This window comes from Sus scrofa, chromosome X (assembly GCF_054392235.1).
Source record: "Sus scrofa isolate SSC_HxYL_T2T_F1_AM1 chromosome X, Sscrofa_HxYL_maternal_Yorkshire_Landrace_v2.0, whole genome shotgun sequence".
Classification (NCBI taxonomy): domain Eukaryota; kingdom Metazoa; phylum Chordata; class Mammalia; order Artiodactyla; family Suidae; genus Sus; species Sus scrofa.
Window position 1 is genome coordinate 13,442,178 of NC_139401.1, and position 26,785 is coordinate 13,468,962.

Consider the following 26,785-nt stretch of genomic DNA (forward strand, 5'->3'; position numbering starts at 1 on the left):
TAGAATATTGGGATGAGCTAATTCAAGAAGCTAAGAGAGGAGTTCCCTGGTGGCTCACTCAGTTAAGGATCTGGTGTTATGGCTGCTGTGGTGTGGGTTCCATACCTTGTCCAGGAACTTCTGCAAGCCATGGGTGTAACCCTCCCCACAAAGAAAAGAAAAAAAAAAAAAGAAAGACAGAAGGGACCAGCACACAACCCTGATGTAACCAGCATCTCCGGTGATTTCAGAAAATGAAAAACAAAAACTATGCTGTGTGCAAGTTTCACAATGAAAGAATCCTTCCATAGATCCAAAGCATTACTAAGAGAGAACAAGTAGCTCACACAACATGGAGTCTGAGAAACCAAATGGACAGAAAGTCACATACATAAACCTTTTGTATGGGGAAAAAACTTACAAAGGACTGTTGGTCCAGGTTTTTGAAAGAAATGTTAAGCTCTCACACGTGTTTGAAAAACTTAAAACTTGAAGAATTCATCGAAGTACAAATTTGATTAGAGAAGCCTTCAATAATGCCATTGTGTGTTTTGTTTTGTTTGCTACCATTTCATCTTACAGTGGTAGGAAAAGTAAAAAAAAAAAAAAAAAATAGGAAAGGCTGCTAGGAGATTTTGGTGAGTGGGAGGGTCTCCAAAAAACCTGGATCATTTTGGTCTCATAGCCCATAGTAACTTTATTCTGCGTGGGAGGTGACTGTGGAAAAAGGAAGTAAACTATTATTTTTCTTGATTGAGTCATATAAAGAATGATATTGCAAAAGGAGTCAGAAGTTGTGCCAGAGATGATTATATAATTGATCTTCCCATTTGAAGAAAAATATGGTCAGAAGCCATTTCACAACTAGAGTTTGATTTTTCAGAAGACTGTGCCTTGGGGGGATATGTAACAAATCGCAAGGCCATCTTATCCCGCCTAGTAATTATTTAAGAGAATACTGTGCAAAAAGAAGAAAATTGGGAGTGAATAATTATGTCCTAGATCAGAGGGGAAACAAAAGATCTAACATGGTTATTTCAATAAAAAAGCCTTTGAAACAAGGAAGGTCTGGTGTCTCTAGAAAAGAGAAGGAAATATTCAACAGGGATGGATGGGAATGTTACCTTACGTTTAAGTAATATTACCTAATGTTACCTCAGGCGTAGTTTTGATGAGAATCATTTGACATACTTCAAGTGGTTTGATTTTCCAAGTCTTTTCAAAATTTATGAGTGGTAGTATTTGTAAAGATATTTGTAAAGATTTCTGAGTCTGCTTATTAGAACAAGAGATAACTTAGAAACTGACAAAACTAACCCACCATTGAGGATTCAGAAAATGAAATGGGCATCAAAAGACTGAAGATCAGAATTGGGATTCTGAATACCGGTGGCCAATGGAAAAGAGCCTCGCTTAATGATCCAAGGTTTGGAGTTCCCACTGTGGCGCAACAGATTGGGCATTGTCTCTGCAGCAGGTTTGATCCCCAGCATGGCTGCAGCTGTGGCTTAGGTTGAAACTATGGCTCGGGTCTGATCTCTGGCCCAGGAACTCCATATGCCACAGGGTGGCCAAAAAAGAAAAAAAAAATGTTTTCCCCAAGGTTTGATTTTCGGAGCTCTTAATAGAAGAAATAGTCGTCACCAGTATCGAGTGATGGCTCTTTGGAAGGAATGATGATAGATCCATCTAACATCTTTTTTTTTTTAATTGAAATTTTGTTATTTATTATTTATTTTTATTTTAAAAATTTTTTGTTTTTAAGATTAAAAAAAATTGATAATATCTTTTAAAGATAATGTTACTGCATTGGTAGGACAGTGGTATGAGAGAAGGCAATGAACCCATTGCCTTGGAACAGACACAATGCAAGGATTCCCTGACATATATGTGACTTCCTACCAGTTGACATGTAAGAATATAATGTAATACATAAAATATTATTTTTAGTCTGAGAAATGAAGGCCCTATGTTAAGCAAAACCAATGATTTATAGAAATGTCCTGTGGTTACGTATATAGTTGGTAGTATTTCTCTTTGAAGCAGAGGGAAAATGGTTAAGGATCCAGAATGTATCTCTGTGACAGAGACAGTCAATAGATTGCAGACCTAAATGACAATATTGTCATGTGGGCTTACTATTTATAGGCATTTGTGTTGCTTAGAGCCTGCTGTAATATCAACTCCGACATGGATGACCCCAGAGCTCTTTCCTGTAGCCCATTTGGTAGAAGTTACCCTGGAAATTTCAGGGATTCAATGTTTATCCGGAAGGACTATCACTCTTGGACGAATATCACTCTTGGAGTTACACCAATTGTTCCGATACTCCCAAGGGCCCCCTGTGAATTTGCCTTTGGCAGTGGAAATATGTGGTCAGGGAAGCAGGAACTCATGTGATGATGTGGTCTAGGTGGTTACTATTTTTGTAACAAATTTATCAACAAAACACACTGATCTCTGTTTAACTTTCAGGAGAAGCACCCAAACTGAAGAGTAGCATCAAACAAGAGCCCTCTTACAAACAGGCATGCACGCATACACACGCATTTAGGTATACCATAAATAATAAGAAATATTTTTTTTCCTCAAATACTCCACTATATATCAGCTCGTAGTGGATGGTTAAAATAAAGAAATACCATAAATAAATCAACCAGTTCTTTTTAAAAGGAGTTTCCTGGTGGCTCAGTATGTTAAGGACTCAGCATTGTTACTGCTGTGGCTCAGGTTGCTGCTGTGGTATGGGTTATAGCCATGGCCTGGGAACTTATGCATGCCACAGGCATGGCCAAAAATAATAGTGAAATAAATAAATAAACAAATAAAGACATAAATGTCCTTGTAATCCTTGGTCACTAGATTACAAGCAGTTGTTTCTAGAACTTGCAACTCAACAAGTCCCCTGTTGGTGGATTCAAGGCCTCAAATGGGACAAGTAAAAGTTGTTGCACGTTGGTGTCTATTTGAGAAGGCACTGGCTTCTGGATCTTTGCAATGCATGTCCTCTCCCTGGAGGAGGAAATGATTGCTGTGGAGATAAGGCTAAAATATGCTCGATGCAGTTTGTTTTTCTTCATACGAGAAATTTCATCTAGTGCACATGGCCTTGAAAATAAGCTCTGGCCTTGGAAAGCAAGCAAGTACCTGTGGAGAGACAGCATTTAGAAGCAAGAAGGGACCTCTCCGGGTGGCCACCACCTCCAGATTCCATTTCCTTTCTAAAACTGTAATTTCTATGTTCATTCATTTGTATGCATAGGGCTTTCTCATTATGCATTGCTTTGTTTATTTTTTATTTTGTTCTGAAATCCAACGCCCGCACACTGTGAGGAACAGCTTCTAGACAGGGTTTATGGACAGCTGAAGCCAAGGATCAAGTTAACAAGCACATATTCCCCCAGTGGGATTTTCCTCCTTGCAGTTTAAAATCTGTACATGGCTAAGTTCTTTAAACTATAGTTGATTCTCTCTCTCTAAAAATCACCAGAGCAAACTTCAAAAGCCTAGAAATAGGACCTTTATACAAATATTGGGAGAACGTTATCAAAGCCATGTTTAATTCATGAATGAAGAAACCAGGGTACAGGAGAGAATGATGGGTACAGAGTTGGTGGGAAAAAAAGAATGTGAAAATATGATTGCAAAGATAGATAGAAAGCTGCTTCATTTCCTCTCACCTTTGAGGTTATCGTTTTTACCAATGAGAAATCGTTGGCAATTCTACTGGACAGAAATCATTTGTAAGTTATCAGTCTCTGTGTTAATATCTAACTCAGTGGAGTCCGGTCCTAATCAACAGTACATAGTAAGCCAAAGAAAGGTACATTTCTGTAGAGAATTAAATACTCATGGCTCAGCAGACAGTACTTCGGTATGACTTTGAAAGGACATCTTGTCATCCTTTTTCCTATTTCCAAGCTTTGTATAACTGTCCCTCACTGGGTCACACATAGGGCGTTCTGTCTGAAGCTCAGCAGAAGGGGGTTTTACAGGTCTTGGTCTCTGAAATCCCCTTCTTCTCCCGCCCCCCTTTTCTTCTACCCAGTTATGTGAAGGGTTTCTTGCCCCTTTTGGAGGTTTAAAGTCTTCTGCCAGCGTTCAGTAGATGTTCTGTGCAAATCGGTGCTTCATGCAAAATTTCGTTTTGATGTGTTTGTGGGAGAAGGTGAGCGCCACGTCTTACTCCTCCGCCATCTGGATCCCGCCTCTGAAAGCCCCTTCTAATCTCCCTAAAGTCCTATGTCATGAAAAGCTTTAGCAAGGAAAGAAAACCCTGCTATCTCAAAAAAAGAGATCTTGAAGGGTTTGTCTTCTCACAGCAAGCTTTGGCCATGCATCCAAGTCAGAGGTGGCCTCCTCTTTGCCCCGCAGCGCACTAAATGGTAGGCCAGCAATCTGTAGGGGACTGTGTGCCCATGTTCTTTTGCCATCTGAGGTTCTGAGTGGCGCGACTGCCCACAGCTGGCCACAGTTCCTCAGCCTGCTTACAGTCAGAAGGTTCTTGGGAATGTTGCTGTGAACAAAACCGAAGCCCTTCAGCCACCTCCGGCAGAGGGAACCACAGACAGACTCATTGCCTTCCCCAGGCTCCTAACTTGAGTTGACCCACTTTGTTGCTCAATTTCTGAAGTCCCGTGCCCTTAACGAGGGTCCAATACGCAAAACTGACTGAGCGGGCAGACACAAAATTGCAGGGTTTTTGTTTTGTTTTGTTTTGTTTTCCGTTTCAGGGCTGCACCCACCACGTATGGAAGTTCCCAGGCTAGGGGTCAAATCAGAGCTGCAGCTGCTGGCCTACGAACACAGCCACAGCAACCAGATCTGAGCTGCCTCTGCAACCTATACCACAGCTCATGGCAACACCGGATCTTTAACTCACTGAGCTAGGCCAGGGATGGAACCCGCATCCTTGTGGATACTACTTGGATTCTTTATCACTGAGCCATGATGGAAACTCCAGAATTGCAGTTCTGGACCTAAGCTTTGGAGGCCCAAGAGTTTGATTCCAGTACTGTGTCTGCTATGTACACGTAACTGCACCTGCTGTATCTCAGTTTCCTCATCTGCACAGTGGGTAAGACTTAACTTACCTACTCTGCAGAATTGTTTAAGGATGAATAAAAATTGTATGTTAAAAGTGTTTGTTGTGGAGTCCCATGGTAGCTTAGTGGTTAAGGCTCTGATGTTGTGTCACTATGGCTCGGGTATGATCCCTGGCCTGGGAACTTGTGCATGCCATGGGCACAACCAAAAAGAAAAAAAAAAAAAAAAAGTTTATTATAGTCAATGTGGTTATTATTATCATGAAAAGCTACCCGATCCTGGATGCCAACTGAAACGGATGCTTCGTATCCACTAAGTCACATCCTGGGAAGAGCCACATAGCTGTTGGTCATTAGGAGTGTGTGTGACAAATACATGACGTGCATGGCAACATCCATTCATCTCTTTGTTCATGCTCACAGAACCTCAATAGTGTTTACAGAAGCAGCATGCCCAGCTCTGGTCTTCAGACCCTCTTGTGACCGAATTCAGGCAGAGAGACCCAAGAAGTCTTTTGGGGACAGGAGTGAACTCTGGAAAGCTGTTGCTTCTGTGATAACAAGAGACTGAGCTAGCCTGTGTGGCCTTTCCCTCTTCTCGCCCCATAGTCCTCCTGCCTTGCATACCTAAGTGGTGCTTAGAACCTGGAAAGTGAGAGAAAGGAGATGTGCAGGGACATGGCTCCAGCTCTGATAGGGTAGCGCTCTTTGATCTGACTCTCGATGCCTGCTGATCTCCAAACTTCCTGTTAAATGAGAAATTCCTCTAGGTTTCAGCCACTCAAATGTGGTTTTCAATGACCTGTGGCTAAACCCAGCATGAAGCAATGCCATGTACATGGAACAGCAAGTGATGAGTCCTAAGGTCAACTGCGGACTTTGGGTGATGAACATGTGTCAGTGTGGGTTCATCAGTGGTGACAAATGCATCACTGTGCTGGGTGCCATTGGTCACAGCGGAGGCCGTGTGCCTGTGGGGGCAGGGAGATTGGGGAAAATCGCTACTTCCTCTCAGTTTGGTTTCGAACCTAAAACTGCTTAAAAAAGAAAATTAGTCTTCTTTTTAGAAGAGAAAAGAACTGTGTCTGAAAAAGTTTGAAGTTTGATAACTCACTGAATGCCACCTTCTCTATGAAAGCCCAGAGGCTCTAAATTCTGGGGCCTGGCTTTCCTAACTGGAACAACAGTTGCCTCTGTAATCCTCTCTCTGGCCCTCCCTCCAAAAAGGAGTTTTTTTATAAACATGGTCTTCAATGGCCAACTTTTCAAAATCAAGCTTTTAATTAGGGCTCCAAAGTAAAGTTGGTTCTTGACATGGAGTGGCTGTTCTCAATTCACTGAGCCCTGTTATTCCCATAAATTATAGAAACAGCATGGAATTTAAAACAGCCATGCGAACTTAACTGATTCATTAAATCAAAAATTTAATGGGTACCTATTAAGTTCCAGGCTTTGAGAAGATAAAACACTTGGCAATCACAGTCTAGGGAAGAAGATAGACTCGGAAATAATTAATTTCTTTTTCTTTTCTAGGGCCACTCCCCCGGCATATGCAGGTTCCCAGGCTAGGAGTCTAATCAGAGCTGTAGCCGCCAGCCTACGCCAGAGCCACAGCAACGTGGGATCCGAGCCGCGTCTGCGACCTACACCACAGCTCACAGCCACGCTGGATCCTTAACCCACTGAGGGAGGCCAGGGATCAAACCTGCAACCTCATGGTTACCTTTTGGATTCGTTTCTGCTGTGCCACAACGGGAACTCCCGGAAATAATTGATTTCCAAAAGGCCAGGTGGAAAAATAGCTTTGTGGTTACTCCGAATGAGAAGATGAGAGATCTGACTTATTTATGTATTTCTAAACATTTCACTTTTCCTCTAGGGAACATATATGGACGTAGGGAGCCCAGACAATTCCTCAGACGTTAAACAAAATCCTTTGTTGGATAATAAACCCTGCATGTTGATTTGAAAAATATGGTTACTGGGTTTGACATAGCCTTTGGGGTGGAGACAGACAGAGGTCACGGAGTTAATGTTAGACATTGGCTTCTCTCAGACCCTACCCAGCTCACAGATCTTAGAGATGACCTAAGCTATCTCCCCACTTCTCAGGTGAGGAAATTGAGTCCCAAACAGGTGTATGGCCAAGGAGAACTTGATCCCAAGGTGCTGAGTTAAAACTTGTGGTCCAGAAACCCTCACACTCCTCACATGGGGGTGTAGTATTTCAGGGTTAAAGGTCTTACTGGGAGGAGACCAACGAATGGGAGAGAAAATGGCTTGGTTGTCAGCAAGTATTTACAAGCACATGCTCAGTGCCAAGGATTCTACCAGAATTTTGTTGTAATATATGCTATTTTTTGAGCACTTTGACATTCAGAGCAAAACTGAGGGGAAGGTACAGGGATTTCCTATATACCTACTGCCCCCACCTCCCACCCCATAGAGCCTCCTCCACTGTCAACACCCCCAGAGTGGTTTGTTACAACTGATGAACCTACATTGACCCATCATCACCCAGAGTTCGTATGTTCCATTAGGATTCTCTCCTGGTGTTGCCCATTCTGTGGATCTGGACAAATGCACAGTGACATGTATCCACCATTGTGGCATCATACAGAGTAGTCTCACTGCCCTAAAAATCCTCTGTGCTTCATTATTTCCTACTTACCATCCCCGCCACCTCCACAAACCCTGGTCACCACTGACCTTTGCACCGTCTCCACACCTTGGCCTTTTGCAAAGTATCATGTAGTTGGCATCTTCAAGTTTGTAGCCTTCTTAGAGTGGCTTCGTTCACCTAGTAATAGGCCTTTAAGGTTCCTCCATGACTTGGCATGGCTTAATGGCTCATTTCTTTTTAGTCCTGAATAATAATCCATTGTCTAGATGTATCACAATTTTATTCACTCACTTACTGAAGGTCAAATGGTTGCTTCCAAATTTTGGTCATTATGAAGGAAGCAGCTATAACCATCTGTGCACAGGGTTTTGTGTAGACATAAGTATTCAACTCTTTTGGGTAAATACCAAGGAGCACAGTTGCTGGGTCGTATGGTAAAAGTATGCTTAGTTTTGTGAGAAACTGCTAGATTGCACCATTTTGCTTTCCCACTAGCAATGGATGAGGGTTCCTGTTGCTCCATGTCCTCGCCAGCATTTGGTGGTATCATTCTTCCAAATTTTGGCCATCCTCATAGGAGTGTAGTGGATTCTCAGGGGTTTAATTTGCATTTCCTGGATAACATACATGGTGGACCGTCTTTTCATATGCTTGTTTGCCATCTGTAAATCTTCTCTGGTTTGACTAGAGTATTTAACATTCAATTCCTCGAATATCTCAACATCTGAATATACTTTGCGTGACATTTTGCACTTGAAAATGGGCTGTGTTTACCTCCTAGTTTAGCACTTTGCTGAGTTTAAAAAAGAAAAAAACCGAGCTTCATAGATACAGGGCAGAGGATCACATGCCTTCTGTCAGGGACGTTCTTTCAGTTCAGGTGACTAAATGAACACTTACTAAGTGGATGCCTGGAGGCCTGGCCCAAAGCAGGCTGTATTGTTTAAACACACCTTTTAATATAATACTTTTTTTTTTTTACACTAAATTGTAAATACCACTGACCACCCAGGCAGATGAATCATTAACCAACTGTGGCTTATCTCTTCCAGGATCAATAAAATGAGGTCTATCCATAAAATGGACAATTATCAGCCATAAAAAGGAATGAAATACTGATACATGCTATGATGTGGATGAACTTGGAAAACATTATACTAAGTGAAGGAAGCCAGTCATGAAAGAATACATATTATGTGATTCCACTTACATGAAATGCCCAGAATGAGCAAGGACATTGAACTGGAAAACCGATTAGTCATTGTCAGGGGCTGGGGACGGGGAGGTGGGAAGTGACTACTAATAAACATGGAGTGTATTTTGGGGGGGATGACATTGTCCGGGAATTAGAAAGTGGTGACGGTTGTCTAACTTGGTAAACATACTAAAAACCACTAAGTGATAGACTTTAAAAGAGTAAATTTTGTGAGGTGAGTTATAGCTCAAAAATTTTTTAAAGAATTCTTTGGTTATCTTTTTAATTGTTTTCTAGAGGACTTTCAGAGTAGATTCTGTCTTTCATAAAAGTACATGGTGAAGGTTCCTTTTACGCTGCAATTTTCACTTAGGTATTAACAGTCCCTTAAATGGAAATGCTATAGAATTTATATTACCTTGGTTTCTACTGACCATGAGTTTTGTTTCCTTCCTTCTGTGGTCATGTTTGGTGAGCATTTTTACAACTTTCTTCTGGAAGTTCAAGAGATGCCAGGTCATACAAAGCCTAAGATACCTAGAGGAAAATGGTGTCCTTCTAAAATAGAGTGATTTTTCTTTCTTGCTTTCTCCTTCTCTCTTTTCTTTGTTTTCTTTCTTTTTGCTGTTGGAATTTTACAGGGTTTGCTTTTCAAAAGGTTTGAGCCAGCTTCCTCCCTCTCCTCCCCCTCTTTTTCTTTTGAGGCCCAGAGATTGGAGTGAGGGCAGGAAAACACAGCCACTGCCTGCAGCACCTCCAGGTACAGTGCAGGTTGGGTAAACATACTCAGTTATCATGAGATAAAGCCAGAGATTTGGCCAAGAGGGAGGCTGAGAAGGCAGCAGCTGCCAGAAAGGCCAGGCTCTGTGGTCATAAACCATTTCCTGGGGGCCTCTCACACAGGGCACAGGGCTGGTCAGTTTCTTTCACAACCACAGCTCCAAGGCTCTGTACGAGCAGAATACCCCTGGGGTAAAGCCTGACCCTGGAAGGCTGTGGGTTTTAGACAATGTGGCCCCAGGATCTCAATACCTTGTTTGCGTTGGGTCACAGCAGGAAGTTTGCCTCCTGTGCCTTCATTGATGGAACAAGGAGCATTTACTTCCAGGTTCTTGAGCACGTTTCTGGGGGGTGGGTGGGTGGTACTTTTCTCTCTCCTTGGGCTGTGCCTGGAGATTTCTATAAGGATCCAGACTCCCTTTGCCACGGGGCTTTGGACATTTTAGTTTTCCCATGCCTTCTATCAAGCAGCAAGAAACCTTCATCCAGGTTGAGACAGGGCCACGTCTACAGGTCCAAGATGTGCCATGCTGCAGCGGGGGCTTGACTTGCTTCAGGGATGTGAAAAATTGGGATTATTTTAAGATGTGCTTTCATTGAAGTATATCTGCACAGGGGAAAAAATGAGGGGGGCTAGTTGAATGTCCGTTTCCTTTGATAAACTTGAACTTGCATGAACTCAAGACCTTGAGGCTTCATCATCATTTTACCTTCTTTCCCCAGTGCAGTGTCCGGAGCACTGTAAGAATTCTGAAGATATTTGTTAAATGAAGGTATACATGAGTGCTGTATTATTTCTCTTAATAATCCAGATATTTCCCAAAGTGTCATTATCTGTTTCTAGTCAAGGAAGTTGTGGCTGTTGTGGGTTAGCTAATTTGCTCAATATCGTACACAGCAGATGTCAGCCTGAGAGGAGTTTTAACCCAGGTCTATGAGTTCAGACTCAATGCAAAAAATGAGGGAGGCAGGGAATTACTGTCCCCCTACCCCCAAACCATACTACAAAATATAAATCAGATTTAAACACCATTCAACTTTTAAAATATTGGCACTGATTTATAAAGATAGGTTTAAAGTACTTTTTGTCACCTAAGTTGCCTTTCCAGACTAAGAGAGAGAGACTGTACCATGATATGTTCTTGTATAGTAGGGGTTCCCAAAACGTAGCCTCTGGACCAGCAGTCAGCATCACTTTAGAACTTACTAGAAATGGAAGATTCCAGACCCCATCCTAGATTTATATATTCAGACACTCCAGGGGTGATGCACAGCAATTTGTGTTTTGTTTAACAAGACTTCTGGGAGATTCTGATAGACATTCAAGTTTGAGATGAGGCTTATTTTATTATCTGGATATAATATATTTTATATTACCATTCCTCTTTTATTGGAGGCTGAGGAGTCCCTGAGCAATTTTTTCTTTCTTGTAAAAATTGCAGTGGTAAACATGCTGATAACCAAACCTTTGGGCATATCTTGAAATATTTCCCAAGAATAGCTGTAAGAAGTATAATTGCTAGGTCAAAGGATTTGCAAAATTGTAGGCACCCATGCTCTTCTTTGCTCCAAGATCGCAAGGTCAGTGCAAGGTGGACCATGGTCTAGAACCAGTGTCTTCCGTCTCCACAACTCCACAGCCTCCTTTGCAGGTGACCTCATCAGAAATAGAAACTGGGAGTTCCCACTGTGGCTTAGTGGAAATGAACCCAGCTAGTATCCATGAGGACACAGGTTTGATCCCTGGCCTTGCTCAGTGTGTTAAGGATCTGACCCTGACATGAGCTGTGGTGTAGGTCACAGACACGGCTCGGATCTGATGTTGCTGTGGCTGTGGTGTAGGCTGGTAGCTGCAGCTCTAGATGCAACCCCTAGCCTGGGAACTTCTACATGTCGTATCTGTGGCCTTAAAAAGCAAAAAAAAAAAAAAAAAAAAAAAGGAGTTCCCTTGTGGCTCAGTGGGTTAAGGGTCTGTCATTGCGACTGCTGCAACTCAGGTCACTGCTGTGACGCAGATTCGATCCCTGGCCTGGGAACTTCCACATGCTATGGGTGTGGCCAAAAAAAAAAAAAAAAAAAAAAAAAAGATGAGAACATTCCATGGGGGAATTTGGAACCAACTCTGGATATCCTGATGTTAGATCATGAGAAAGGTTCTGCGACTTAAGGGGATAGAGGAGGAAGATAAGCAGAAAGAGCTCCCCATAAATACGCAAATGGTGGAGGAAGTTATCACAAATTCAGCTCATGAGAGGATCGACTGTGATTAAATTGAAATGCAAAGAGAGTAGAAAGCACAATTTAAACTCCACAATGAGGAGGAATTTTATATTAGCTATTACATTAAAATGCCTTCCTGCATACAGATCAGGAAATTATTAAAACATTCCAGGCATTGTAAATGCTTCCAGAGACATCTGAGTCATTTTATAAAAATAGACTATTTTTTTCTTATTACTAAGAGTTGGTAATCAAAAGTTAGAAATAGAAACCAGAAACCTCACACCAGGGCTGGCGATATATGACAAGGAACTTAAATATTCCTTGAGGGAGCCCCTGCTCAAATGGAGGTCCTCATATGAGGGACATGGGACAGAATCAAATTGATGACAGTGACCTTGTGGTCAACAGACATAGAGGGCTAAATGGTGCGTCACTGTTCCACGTATCTTCTGACCTGTGAGAGAGGTGGCGCCCTGGGGAACAAGGTTTAGTCTCACCTGTGTTACCTCCAGGTATGTGAGCTTGGGTCAGATCACTCTTTTAAGCCTCCATGCCAAGGGCACACAGATGTCTGCTCTTGGCTTTCTCCCAGGATTATGGTGTCATGGTATGAGATAGAGCATAGCTCTGAAAATGCTTTATAAAGGATGGCATAATGGTAGGTAGTGCTATTATAAAAAGTGGACTTGATGAGCCAGCAGCAAGGCTGAGAGATGGGTTTTGGTCTTGACCGTGTCACTTCCCAAGATGTGGCTTTGCATAAGCAACTAGAGTCAGTTCTGGTGGTGCCTCACTCACACCCCCTTTATTGGGCTGGCCCATCCCCCAGCCACGGAACGCTCTCAGCTGCCCCTTCCTCCAGATACTTGCTGGCCAAAGGGAGTTGCCTTATCCGGGAGGTGATGTACCTCACTGTCTCCCAGCAGCCCAGAGCAGGGGACCCCAAAGGTGGACCCTCTTGCCTCAGGTGGACCTCTGTGGTGTTCTTCATGTTCCAGAGGTCCCCGTTGGACCACACAGAGGCTAAGCTGCGGTGGAACCCTTGCCTTGCTCTCCCTTGCCTCCCTTGTTCCTTTTCTCCTGAGGGCACTACCTCAGTCACTCCAGGCATCTAAATCCTGGGTCACAAGTTCTGCTTCTAGAAAATCCACTGAAGGCATTTCCTTGATCTTTCTTCCACTTACTGCTGTAGGTTTGTTCCAGAGCCCTTTCTCAGCCCCAAGAGTTAGTCGCAACTTCCATTCACCAGGGTGCTCTGAGTTTTCTGTACATATGTCATCAGTCTCCCGGTTAAACATTCATTTTGACCCAAAATGGTGCTCTCTCCAAAGACCTTGGTGCCTCTCATGGTACCGGCTTCCTGCTGGCAGCCTACTTTTCATGCCTAGCGGTCCCAAGAAATGACTTGAAAATGAACTCTCTCCAAAGTGAAAAAAGGAGAGATGTGAGAATATGATCATGAAAAATCTCTGTACTTAAAAATAAAAAGTAATAACATAGAGGTTGCTTGCAAAAAACAAAGAAAAGAAAATGAACTCTCTCAAGATGAAACACAAGCATTCCTGAGCATATGCGAGCTTAAAAGTTAGTTGTGCTGATTCAAAGTCATAGCCTTCTTGAGTTTTGTTTTTTTGTTTTTTTTTTCCTACCACTTTATGGGAATAAACACCCAATTCTGTTAGTTTTGTTTATGAAATACTCTCTTCCTGCTCCCCGCCCACGAAGCTGTCTTTCTACAGCTTGGATGATTTTTCTGCAGCTTGGATGAAATCCCAGAGGACCCTGTCCCTGAGCATAATAGCACTGCTGCTGGAACCTTCCAGGCTCCTGTCTCAGGAGAGAGTATTTCCCATAGCAACCTTCACATGGGACCTATTGACAAGGGAAGGCAGAAAAATGGTTTAGTCTGTGGCGTTTAACCGAAGTCTTCCCATAATCCCCTCCTGGGGGCCTAGGACAACCACAACAATCCATATCCAACATGTTCGCACAGCACATCATTCTTCGGAGGGTTTAATTCCTAGCAAACCTCATTTACCAGCGAGTGTTCCTTCGTGCATTCCAAGATGGGCAGTGTCAGGCTCTGGTGGAGCAGCCTCGTTCCCTGGTTGTCAGGCACATGGATTTCCAAACTCTCTGAGCATCTTTTGAGTTTCACTGGCTTGCACAAACATCACCCTCCTGCTGACACTCAAAAACATTGCTGCAATCCTCTGTCCTTAGGCCAAGTAAACACAGACTGGAAGAAAATGGCAAAGAAAGAATTCTGAGTTTTCCATTTCTCCTGAGCCCTAGAGTCATGACTTGCTTTGTCCCTTTCTTCCTCCCAACCCCAGTTGTGCAAGTATTTCCTTAGCTTGTTGGGGATGATCGGCAGGTCACATGGAGTAGACCAAAGGGACAGATAACCCTGTCTTTGCTTTTGTGTTGCTCACGGTCAAGTTGGAGAGAGGAAACAGGGCTGAGTCGGATATTGTTCGGTACATTTCTCAGCTACAGCAACACAGAATGGGAGAGCTTACCTGGTAGATCTGGGGTCACCCAGCTACCCCAAGAGTTAGTCAAGACTCAAACCCAGATCTGATTTCATGCTCAGCCCTCCTTCCCCTGCTCCCAGCTGCCTCCGTTTATGAGGCACAGAATGGCTCTAATCTATGGCTGCAGAATAACATGGATTAAGAAGAGAAGTTCCCGTCGTGGCGCAGTGGTTAACGAATCTGTCTAGGAACCATGAGGTGGCGGGTTCGGTCCCTGCCCTTGCTCAGTGGGTTAAGGATCTGGTGTTGCCGTGAGCTGTGGTGTAGGTTGCAGACATGGCTCGGATCCCGTGTTGCTGTGGCTCTGGCATAGGCCGGTGGCTACAGCTCCGATTAGACCCCTAGCCTGGGAACCTCCATCTGCCACGGGAGTGGCCCAAGAAATGGCAAAAAGACCGAAAAAAAAAGAGAGAGTCAGGCAGGGTTTGAAACACGGCAGACGACGTGGACCAGCAACAAACTCCCAACATTGCAGAAGAGCCCCTGAATCTCATCAGGCTCAGCCTGGATGAGCAAATCTATGTGAAAATGAGAAACGACAGAGAGCTTCGAGGTAGGTGACATGCTTATGATCAGAACTTAAATATAATATTGGGAGATGTGGAAGAAACTGTGACAGCTGTGGAAATTGATGAAGAAATGTATGAAGAACAATATAAATCAACAAAATGGAATATTCCACTGCTCTCTGTCTGGGGAGATAGTGTCGTGCTAGTTACCCTGCCCTCGAGAGTTGCCTGGAACAAAGAATTTATCCTGTGTGGAAACGGGAGATGGCATGTGATTGCCTCCTTAAATGTAGAAGATACCCAAAAGAGAAATCTGCATACATTTTGATATTAAGAAATCACCAAGAATTCTTCCACTCCTGAAATACGTCGATTTGCAAATAACTCAGAAAGTCTTAAGCTAAATGGCATTTGTTTGTTTGTTTGTTTTCTTCAACTAATGGGATCACCAAGATGCAGCACTCCTTTTCAGGAGTTGATTTGCTCCATTGTTTTTTCAGACAATTTCTGTTGTTGTTGTTTTTCTTTAAATTAAATTTGATGTTTCCTTTTTTGACTTAAAAAAAAAAAAGAAGAAGAAGAAAGAGTCCCAAGAAAAATCCAGGAATGACATGCTGATCTAGACTGTGGTTGCTGGGGAACCATTCAAGATGCGTATTCAGGGCAGCACTTTCTCATTAGTGAGTAAACCAATTGGATCATCCAGTTGGTTCCGTGTGTACGCCTTCGAATGAAAAAGAAAAGTAAATTGTGACCACACTGTGTTCAGCATTGTGCTAAGCGCTGCAAGAGCTAAAGTACATAGCAGCATGAGCTCAAAGCATGTACCCTTTTCTTGAAAAGAACTTTTATGAAACATGGTGGTTACCACGGAGAACACTGCACCCCCCCCCACCCCAATAGCCAGGCCATTAACTGCATGATCACAACACTCACATTTGTGGAGAAGACAATTGGGGTGGTTGAGTCCAATCACAAGGTTGGGGGCAACAAAGGGAGCTTGTCAGTTGGTCCAAGTTAAGTCTGGGGAGAATTTTGAAATGACACATGGTAGAGGCTTACCACTTGATACCTACGTTCTTGGAGCCCACCAGTGAATACATCCTGTTTTATTCTGAAGTGATAGGATCTTCGTGCCTGCTGTTTTTGTTTTAGCAGATGATTTAAGGTGGCCCAGGCAACTCCAGGTCACATATCTGAATCGTTGGCAGGAGCTGCTCTGAGAAAGGTCAGTATCTGCGCTGTGCGATGCCAACTGAAAATGCGATGTACATTCTACGACGCGCTCCACGAAACTGCATCTCAGGACATACTTTATGTTCCGATGTCAGTCAATTGGATTTCATCCCTTAGAAATTATGCCACAATGTATTTTCATTTGAAAGCTGTTATTATTATTTAGACTCAGTCCTGGGAAAAATTCAAAAGAATGTAGGAATAAATATTGGCAGGCCAGCACTGACAGTGTCTGGAACGTTTTGTGAGCTTTCCTCAGGCCTTTCCCAAGTGTCTCTGGCAAAAGCCACTTTTCTTTTCCTATTGTATCTCCCTCCCTTCCGTAGGTACTAACTCAATGCGGTGATTGGTCAGCAAATTTTATCTAAGGTGAGTTGAGTCATGGTTCCGTGATTCCCGACTCAGGCGGGTCCCTGGCTCCATCCCTTGCACCTTCTGAATCCCACTCACCATAAGAGCCCAGCCCTAGGCCCACCTCTCAGAAACATCACATGATCTAAAGCTGGATCAAAGGGTCTAGACTCCAGAGGGTCCCTGGCTCACTCGGTATGGAGTGAGGCCCTGGTGCTTTTGTATTAAGATATTTTCCAGGTGGTTCTGATGACCAGCTGGGGTGGGTAGCAACTGGTTTAGTTTATCTCTGTGGCCCCCAAATTGTGGAGGATCAGCCTCACCAGGAACTTGTTAGAGATGCCCATTTTCAAGGCTCCACCCCAGACCCGCTGGATCAGAAACTTTGGCAATGGGCACCAGCGATCTGAGTATGAGCAAGCCCCACGGGATTCAAGTCTGAGAACCACTGGTTGATCACTAAGGGGCCCTTTCTCCAACCCTAAGGGAGTTTTTGTTGTAGGTGTTCCCCAGACATCTGTGATGTCAGCTCCGTCTGGGAAGCACTTAACGAAGAAAACCAAGACACTAGAAAGTGAGATGACTTGACCAAGTTCATGATCATGCAGTGACCCAATCAGGGACCGGAAGCCTTGACTCCTGATTCCCAGTTAGAAGTCGTGCTTCCTCTGTACCCTCATTCAGCCTGTGAGAAGTCTGGCCTAGGAGAGCGTTTCCATCTCTAAACTCTGTAAACATTTACCCTACTCTCTCTTTTTTTTTGCTTTTTAGGGCCATACCCGCAGCATATGGAGGCTCCCAGGCTAGGGGTTGAATTGGAGCTGCAGCTGCTGGCTTATGCCACAGCCACAGCCACGTCAGATCCGAGCTGCGCCTGCAACTACACCACAGCTCATGGCAACACTGGATCCTTAACCCACTGAGCGAAGCCAGGGATTGAACCTGTGTCCTCATGGATACTAGTCCAATTCTTTTCCTCTGAGCCACGATGGGAACTCCAACATTTACCCTACTCTTTATCACTCCTTTAAGAACCTAACCCAGTTCTGCTTTGCCTTACTAATGATGAGATTCCAGCTGAGGCAGGGTGTGGCCCCATGGTGCAAGGCATGCTGTCAACTTTTGTCTCCCCCTACGCTGGCACCCTGGGGGCAAGGCAGCTTTCCCAACTACTCCTACTTCTGTCTTCCCTTCCCATCCTCCTCACAGCATGACGTGCTTTATTCCCATGTCTTTCTTCTAGTTGAGAAATGGAAGGCTCACTTAATAGAAATTGAATTGGAGTTCCCTGGTGGCCTAGTGGTTAAGGATCCAGCATTGTCACTGCTGAGGCATGGGTTTGATCTCTGACCTGGGAACTTCCACATGCCATGGTTGTGGCCATAAAAAAGAATATATCTGCCTGCCAGTCAGCCTTTTTTTTTTTTTTTTTTTTTTTTAATAGTAGCTTTTTCTTTCACATTTTATTGTTGAGTGCGTTATTTGTATTAAAAAGGGTTTTTGTGCCATCATGACAATCTATTCTGACCTGAAAAATTTTTAATCTGGGGTAAAATTCACATAGCATAAAACTAACCACTCCAAAGTACCCAATTCAGGCCACTTCGTACATCCCCCATGTTGTGCAACTCACACCTCTGTCTAGTTCCAGAAGTTTTTTATCACCCCCCCCCCAAAAAAAACCCCAAAAAGCCGTATACCCATCAAGCAGGCATTCCCACTTTCCCCAATTTCTCTTTACTTCCAGCCTCTGGCAACCACCAGTCTACTTTCGGTCTCTGTGGATCTAACTATTCTGGACTTTTCATAGAAAGGGAATCACACAATATGTGGCCTTTTGTGTCTGGCCTCTTTCATGTAGCTTTAAGTCTTGAGGGTCACGCATATCGTAGCGTGTGTGTTTCAGGACTTCATTCCCTATTATGGCCGAATAACTTGCCCTTGCGTGGCTAGACCACGTTTTGTGTAGCCATTCATCCCGTGATGGACGTTCAGCTTATTTCCACCTTTTAGCTCTTATGAATAGGGGTCTATGAACATTCGTGTACACACATTTTTTGAATATCTCTTTTCCCTTCGCCTGGGAGCCGGTTCACTTTTACATATAAAGCAGGCATGTGCCTTGGTGGGTGGTAAGTGACTATAGACTCCGTTTCTTCAGAGGGGTGAGCCCCAAATGGCACCTTCATGCCATGCTCACCCTCCCCGGCAGTCACATCTTTTGGTCCCCTCTTTTTTGGAGGGGAGGGGGTGTCTCGCTTCATTTTTCTTTTGCAAAAACCCAAATGGCTACAATGGAGAAGTTGCCATGACCAGCTCATCTCCTGTGACCCAAAGGTGAGGCCCCTGCCTGGCTTTCTGATCATGTGGGAAACTCAACGCCTGTGAGGGGCTTTCAGTTACTAGCGCAGCGTCAAGCGAGGGGAAGGGTTTTTGGGTTTCTAGGCTTAATCACAATTTCCTCTTTCTTTCGGAGGGGTAAGAAAATTACTGTTACTATTAAAAGGCACCAGACATTAGGTAGGAACTAAGAAAATACATTCTGAGGATGATAATTTTTTAATGACTGAGAAAAAAATAATTGCAATTGGATATTTCTACTAACTGAGGAATTCTAGTCTGAGGCCCCTGCCCTCCGCTGGGGTCAATCTAAATTTGCCTATGTTGAATTATAAAAAAATTAAAATTAAAAAATTAAAAAGGAAAAAAATGAAAATAAAAAAACAAGCAGTCCCTAGCAAAAAAGCAAAAAAAAAAAAAACAAAAACAAAAAAAACCAAACAACCCCACAAATTTGCCGAGTCTGGCAGTGTGTAAAGAAAACACAGTCTATCTGTAGCAGCTAAGGGAGGGAAACACACACACAAAGAAATGGAAGCTGTGAAATGCTCATATCGCTTCAAAGACGTGGAGCTCTTTTCCAGATGCCGGTGCCTCTCTTTGCAGTCTGGTTGCTATGGCTCTGTCTTCATTATTGCAAAATGCTGTCAGATAGACTGTGCTAAGTGGTTCAATGAAAGAGTTGAGAACCAGGGAGGCGCTTGCAGATGCCTGCCTTTCAGGCTGCCCTCCCAGCCCGAAGCTTTCTGACTAAGCCTTTACACCCACCTTCGATGGCTTCTGGAACTGACAGTGATTAAAGCCTCTCAGGAAGAACTCGAAGAAAACCCCACTCAGAAGACATCAGCTGATTCCTGCTGCGGAGCGGGCTGGGGGCTGCTCCATGTGATAGGAATACCAAACTTAGAGGGGGCTGAATCTAGGCATATAAAAGGTTAGACTTGCAAATATTCCACCTGGATAGCCCCCCCCATGGTGAGTTAAGATGTGACAGTAGGAATTACCCTCTTTAGGTTTGAATTGACCTCATGGTGATTGACGTGGATGCACATATTCAAAGGAGATGGGGTTTTTTTTGGGGGGGGTAGATAAGTATGCAGGGAACTTTTGCAGAAGCTTTCAGACAAATAAATGGTGGCTAAGCATCCTCTTCTTCCCTCATCTATAATTTGGATCTGGAACCATCTCTGCCTTGGCCTCTTTCCCTTACTCTTCCAATCTGTGGGACCCCAAGGAGCCTCCTTGGTTTCTTTGTAAATCAGGTGTATTGAGGTATAAGTTACACACAATAAATGACATCCCTTTAAAGGGTACAATTTGCTGAGTTTTGACACCATAAAACCACTGCTACAAACAAGATACAGAATATCCCTTGTGCCTCTCTGCTGTTCGTTCCTGTTTCCCGGCTTCAAATCACTTACTACTTTCTATCAGTTTGAATTAGTTTGCATTTCCTAGAATTTCATGTAAATGGGGACCGGCAGCATGTAGTCTTTGTTGTCTGGCTTTTTTTCACTCAGGATGATTTAGAGATTCATCTACATTTATGCGTTTAGCATTTGGTCCCACCTTTTGATTACTGAGTTGTATTTTGATGTATGGATGTCTCACTTTTGGTTTATCCATTTTCCCGGATGGGTTCTTTCTCCTTTGTAGCTGATGTTTCTTTTCTATCTTTAATTACTTCCTCTCTCCTGCCTCTAGCCCCTAAACATAGAGATATGCTCAAATCTTTTCCATCTTTAAAAAACACTGTCTGGGAGTTCCCTGGTGGCCTAGTGGTTAAGGATCTGGCATTGTTGCTGCTGTGGCACAGGTTCGATCCCTGGAGGGTTGGATCACTGGCCAGTGAACTTCCTCATGCTGTGGGTGTGGCCAACTAAAGAAAATAAGTAAATAACGTTTAAAATTTTTTAAATTTAAGGAGTTCCTGTCGTGGCTTAAAGGTTAGCAAACCCGACTAGCATTTATGAGGACGAGCCCTGGCCCGACTCAGTGGGTTGGTGATCTGGCATTGCTGTGAGTTGTGGTGTCGGTCACAGATGTGGCTTGGATCTGGCACTGCTGTGGCTGTGGTGTAGGCCAGTAGCTGCAGCTCTGGTTGGACCCCTAGCCTGGGAACCTCCATATGCTGTGGGTGTGGCCCTAAAAAGACCAAAAAAATTTTGTTTTTAATTTAAAATATCAAAGTCGAGATCATTCTCTGGCCCCAGGAAACTTACATCCCCTGTCTCAGAACAGGAATTTTCTGGAGACATTCTGAAGACTTCTAGGCATAGTCCAAATAAAACAGGCAGGCAAATTCAAGTGGTCTGTCACAGTCCTGGGACAAGCCAGCCTCTGCAGACATGGATAAGTCCAAGTCAAAGAATATTGGCTTGGTAGGGGAAAGACAGTGACTAAGTCTTAAAAGTATATCTTATTTTCTCATGCATTGTAAATACACTGGTAATTAGAGTCAAGGAGTCTTATTTTAAATCGTAAAGTCAGGACAAATTGTCCTACTAAAACTCTAAGTGCCATAGGTGGGCCTTCAGCTACATGTAGGTATTCATCTCAGATATTGTGGGTTTGGTTCCGGATTACTGCAATAAAGCAAACATCACAAGAAAGCAAGTCACAGAAATGTTTTTGGTTTCCCCATCCATATGAAAATTATGTTTACACTATACCGTAGTCTATAAGCATTGCCACAGCATTGCCTAAAAAAGGTAAATCATTTAAAAATATTTTCAAAAAATGCTAACCATCAATCTGACCTTCCAGAGAGTTGAAATCTTTTTGCGTTAGTAACATCCAAGATTACTGGCCACAGATGTCCGTAACAAAGAGAATCATATCGAAGAACTTTCAAATATTGTGAAAATTCCCCAAATGTAACACAGATACAGAGTGAGCACATGCTGTTGGAAAAATGGTGCCAACAGACTTAACTCGGTATAGGGTTGCCCCAGACCTTCTATTTAAAAAAAAAAAAAAAAAAAAAAATACAGTGTCCATGAAGTGTGATAAAGCAATTTTAAAAAAGTGCAAAGTACAGTAAAACGAGGTATGCTTGTGATAAAAGTAAACTGGCAGAGCCTGGTACCAGGCCTAATGCACAGTGGGCCCTAAACCAATGTCAAAGACAGACCCCACTCCATCATGAGGCAGGCAGGTGGGCTAGATGCTGAGTCACCCTTACCCATCTAGGTCTTTGGTGGGCAATGGGTTGGTAATCAGACCTGGGGGCTTTCGCCACGAGGCTGGACAGAAGGTGGGATGCTGAGGACAAGATGTCTCACAACCCCGGAAGGAAATGGTTGTAGTGACCATGAGTGACCAAACAGAATTCTCTGATAGTGTTTAAAACCCCAACCTTTGCAGTAAGAGGTGACAGTACTCATGACCATGGGACTCCTGACAAGTCATGAAGCTTCCCAGAGCTTCTTTGTTATCACATGTGAAATGGATGTACCAACGCTCAACTCCGTGGTATCAAGAGCAATAGGAAATGATGGCTGTAGAGTAAGTTAATGGCCCATGAGCCATCTGTGGTAGGTGTTTTAAGGCAGTCATGGTGGTGATGCTGCAGTTATTTCAAGGAGGCCTCCTCTTTGCTGTGTTTCTGGGCTAGGATGATGGCCCCCAAAGATGTCCACGTCTTTGCCCCTGAAACCCTTGATTATGTCATTTCACATGACATCAGGGCATTTTCAGATTGGTTAAATTAAGGATCTTGAGTTGGGGAGATTTTCTGGATTATCCTCACGGGTCCAGGGTAATCACATGGATTTTTATACAAGGGAGGCTGAGAATGATTGGAAGATGTGACACTTTGACGAAAGAATAAGGGGCCATGAACTAAGGAATGCCAGTGGCCTCTAAAAAGTAGAGAAGGCAAGGAGATGGATTCTCACTTAAGAGCCTCCAGAAGGAACCATCCTTACTGACACCTTGATTTTTAGCCCTGTGAAATCCAGTTCAGACTTTTGCCTTCCAGAAGTGTAAGATAACAAATGTGTGCTATTTTAGGCCACTCAGTTTGTGGTAATTTGTTCCAGTAGCCAAAGGAAACTCATGTAGTCTTTAAGGTAAATCCAGCGTGATTAGCTAGGATTCCAGTTCCTGAATCCTTGGTCACCACCGTTAGGGATTCCCAGGGGAGATACTCAGAGAGGCCATTCCACACCAGTGGATGAAGTTTTGTTCTTTCTACAGCCATGGCCCCAAGTTCTGGATGGGAACTTGAGCTTTGGCAAGCTTGCTGAGGCCCTGGGTGGCCCTCAAGGATTTGAGGAATCTTGAAAATGAGGCTGGAAGACTATTTGTGGGAAGTTGGTCTTTCAAGGGTTCTGCTCTGCCTACAGCTTTGACTTTGCATTTTCACTTGCCGAGAACGAGGCCATTTAAATTAAGGTACTTGAAAGGCAAATGATTTCTGACCTTCCCTGAAAGATACTTCCCTAACATTAAATCATATAATAATTTACTAGATTGCTGCATCTTTACTCTCAGTAGTATTCTAGGGTAGAAAGTTCTTTTGGCATCTTAGGATACTATTAAGTTACCTTAACTCTTTTTTTTTTTTTTTTTTTTTCTTTTACTTTTTAGGGCTGCAACCTCAGCATATGGAAGGTTTCCAGGCTAGGGGTCAAATTGGAGCTGCAGCTGCTGAACTACACCACAGCCACAGCAATGCAGGATCCAAGCTGCGTCTCTGACCTACACCACAGCTTACGGCAATGCCGGATCCTTAACCCACTGATGGAGGCCAGGGATCGAACCCGCAACCTCATGGTTTCTAGTCGGATTCGTTTCTGCTGCACCACAATGGCAATTCCCAAGGTACCTTAACTCTTGGGTTGAGAGCATTTCCTTGGATATAATTTATAGAATGAATCATGAATACTCTCCAGAGAATGCTCAGCACGAATTCTCTTTTTTTCATATCCTTAATTTTTTGCTGACCTAGTCAATATATATTGAATGTAGCCCTTTGATACACACTTAAATGTTTTACTCATTGATATATTTCCAGAAACCATGTCCCAAATATAAAGTTTTAGAAAAAAACCCAAATCATTAGAAAACAGAATTTGGAGTATCGTGGGCTTAGTATATAGAAAGCTAACAGCTAGACTAGCAGTGGTCATTTATTACTTATTGAATTTGCTTACATAATCTTTGGATCTAACAGTATACATAGCATAGGTTCATGGTAGTCATGAATTAATAACATTTTATATATGTAGCTCCATCATACTGTGGCTTTATGAATGGGGAAACGGCAACATAAGCATAACCAAATATCCTAATTTCCAAGCGCTCTGCACTAGAGCCTGTGTCCAGTTTATCACTGTCTAAGGGATGCTCAATAGTAAAAGCAAGACATAGCAATTTACAGGTGAAACCAAAGATGGTTTTTTCCCTCTACTTCATCGTTTCATATCAGTATGGTAGCTTGTAAATTGTGTTTGACACACTTATTCTCTATAAGTTGTCATCTCTAGCTCTGGTTTGATTTATATTATTTTAACTACCCAGAATTGTCTTCTGAAATAAATCGACAAACATAGGCATTTATATGCAAACGTATGAGAATTTAAATGCCATCAGGAAGTTAAATAGCTAGAAAAAAAATCAAAGGTATTATATAATATCAAGTGAGTGGAACAGGTGAAAATGTAGTGACAAAATAATCTATTTCTTTAACAATCAAACTACAGTGATCTAATTTGGCCAGACACCTTTTGAATTTAAAAAAATTTTTTTAATTTGTATTATCTTTTTAATTTTATGGCTGCACCTGCTGATTGGGAAGTTCCCAGGCCAGGGACTGAAGGTGAACCACAGCTGTGACTTATGCTGCAGTTGCAGCAATGCGAGATCTTTTAACCCACTGCACTGGGCTGGAGATTGAACTCGCACCTCTGCAGTGACCCGAGGTGTGGCAGTTGGATTCTTAACCCATCGTGCCACAGTGGAAACTCCAGGAGCGTTAAAAAAAAAAAAAAAGGAGCTTTATTGAAATACAATTCACATAACATACAATTCATCCATTTAAAAGCGTATAGTTCAGTGGTTTTAGCGTATTCATGGGGTTGTACAACAGTCTCCGCAATCATTTTGAGAACATTTTGACCAGTCCTAAAAGAAACCTTATACTCATTAGCAGTCACCCCACGTTTCCTCTATTCCTTCAATCCCACTCCGATCCTAGGTAAATACTAATCTGTTTTCTAACTCTACAGATTTGCCTGTTCTGAGATTTTCATATGAATAGAATCATACAATTTGTGACCTTTTGTGTTTATCCATTCATGAGTTAGCGGGCATTCGGGTTGTTTTTACTTTTTAGCTACCATGAACAATGCCACCATGAACATTCATGGGCAGGTTTTCATGTGCCGTTATGTTTTCATTTCTCTTGGGGATATACCTAGGAGTGGAATTGCTGCGTCATATGGTAACTGTCTGTTTCACCTTTTGAGGAACTGCCTGATTGTTTTCCAAAGTGGCTGCACCATCTTCCATTCCCACCAGCACCGTAGGAGGATTCCAGTTTCTCCACATGGTCTCACCAACACTAGCTAATGGCCGCCTTTCTGTGCTAGCCAACCTAGTGTGTGGGAAGCATACTGTGGTTGGCCATGAGCCTTTTGTTAGCCCATGGGTTTAAGGAAAGGACCTCAGGGGTGAGGGGAGAGAGGGGGAGATCAGGATTGAAGGCTATTAGGTTTGCTGAGGGAGGAACACGCAAGGCCAAGTTGGTAAAGCAAAAGGGATTTATTAAGGCATCAGAGGGGGGCGGGTTGAACTCAAGATGGCGCCAGCCTTGGCTGTGAGGTGGTGCTAGGCTGGTGAAGGATCCGTGGTTGGAATTCCTGGTGGGAACCAGTGTTAGGAACAATGAAGAGAGAGGAGGGGAAGGTCAAGGGAGGGGTAAGGGGTTGAGTTCCACGACAGAAGGCAGTTAATCCTTGAAGGTGGTTAAATCTATGCAGACAGTTGTTTTCCTCAGGCCATCGTTTCTTGCTGCCCAACTTGAGCATCCACATTCCGGGAGAGGGTGTCCATGGCAGGTCGCCAAGGTGAACAGCCCCATGCGGGTGACGGAGGGGGGATCTGTCTCCATCCTCCTGGGAACCTGTCAAAGTCAGAGAGGTAGGAATCCCCCTCCCTGGCCATGTCGATGTCCCCTGTTGAAGGTCTGTCCTTTGGGGTTGCACAGAGGATCTGTGTAGGGTAACAGTGACGGAGGGAGACTAGAACACTCCACCAGAGGGGAACTGGCATGTAGACATGGGGAGAGTCGCACGGGCTGGCTGGACGTGTGCAGGAAATGGTAGAGACATGGGACGGAGTTCTGTGAGGCCAGGCTTGCTCTAGAAGCATTAGTTCGGACATGCAGGACGTCTTGTGCTGGGAAGACGGACAGATGCTGGAAGCACTGGAAGTGGGTCAGCAGCTGGCTTGGGATGCTGGCTCTGCATAAGGGATGGCAAATGGGAACCATGGTGACCCTCAGTTCCAGCCTGGGTCCCTGGGCAAGTTCTGGTAGCCTAAGAGAAATAAGGAAGTTAGGAGGAGCCCTTATTTCGTGGGGGGGCTAAAGGACAGGGCGATTTTCATATGGTAAATGTCAAGGCTGAGGATGTTTCTGACAGTGGAAGGAATGGAGTTGGGAGGGAGGAGAACAACCTCTGACCCTTGGGCCAAATCTGGATCACAGTCTGCTTCTGTAAAGCCTGTGAAGAGTTTTTACATTTTTAAATAGTTGGTGGAAAAAAAATATATATATAAAGAAGAAGATGATTTTGTGGCCAGGGCAAATTACATGAAATTCAAAATTGAGCACTCATAAATAAAGTTTTACTGGAACACAGCCATCCCCAGTCACTGACAGGTCATCTCTGGCTGCTTTCATGCTGTGAAGACAGCGTTTCTATAGAGACGGATGCCCCGAAAAGCCCAAAATATGTGCT

The 26,785-nt window shown here is 43.4% G+C and overlaps 1 long non-coding RNA gene across 2 annotated transcripts in view; it reads left to right on the forward strand.

The window, feature by feature from the left end:
• Positions 1-26,785, forward strand: part of LOC110257721 (uncharacterized) — a 112,418-nt gene that overhangs the window by 23,817 nt on the left and 61,816 nt on the right. The window contains exon 3 of one of the 2 annotated variants that reach the window (XR_014835697.1): positions 8,700-10,300. The exons of the other annotated variant lie outside the window; for it this stretch is intronic. This is a non-coding gene — a long non-coding RNA (uncharacterized LOC110257721). Of the gene's footprint in view, positions 1-8,699; positions 10,301-26,785 lie in introns of those variants that run through there. 2 annotated transcript variants of the gene reach the window in all.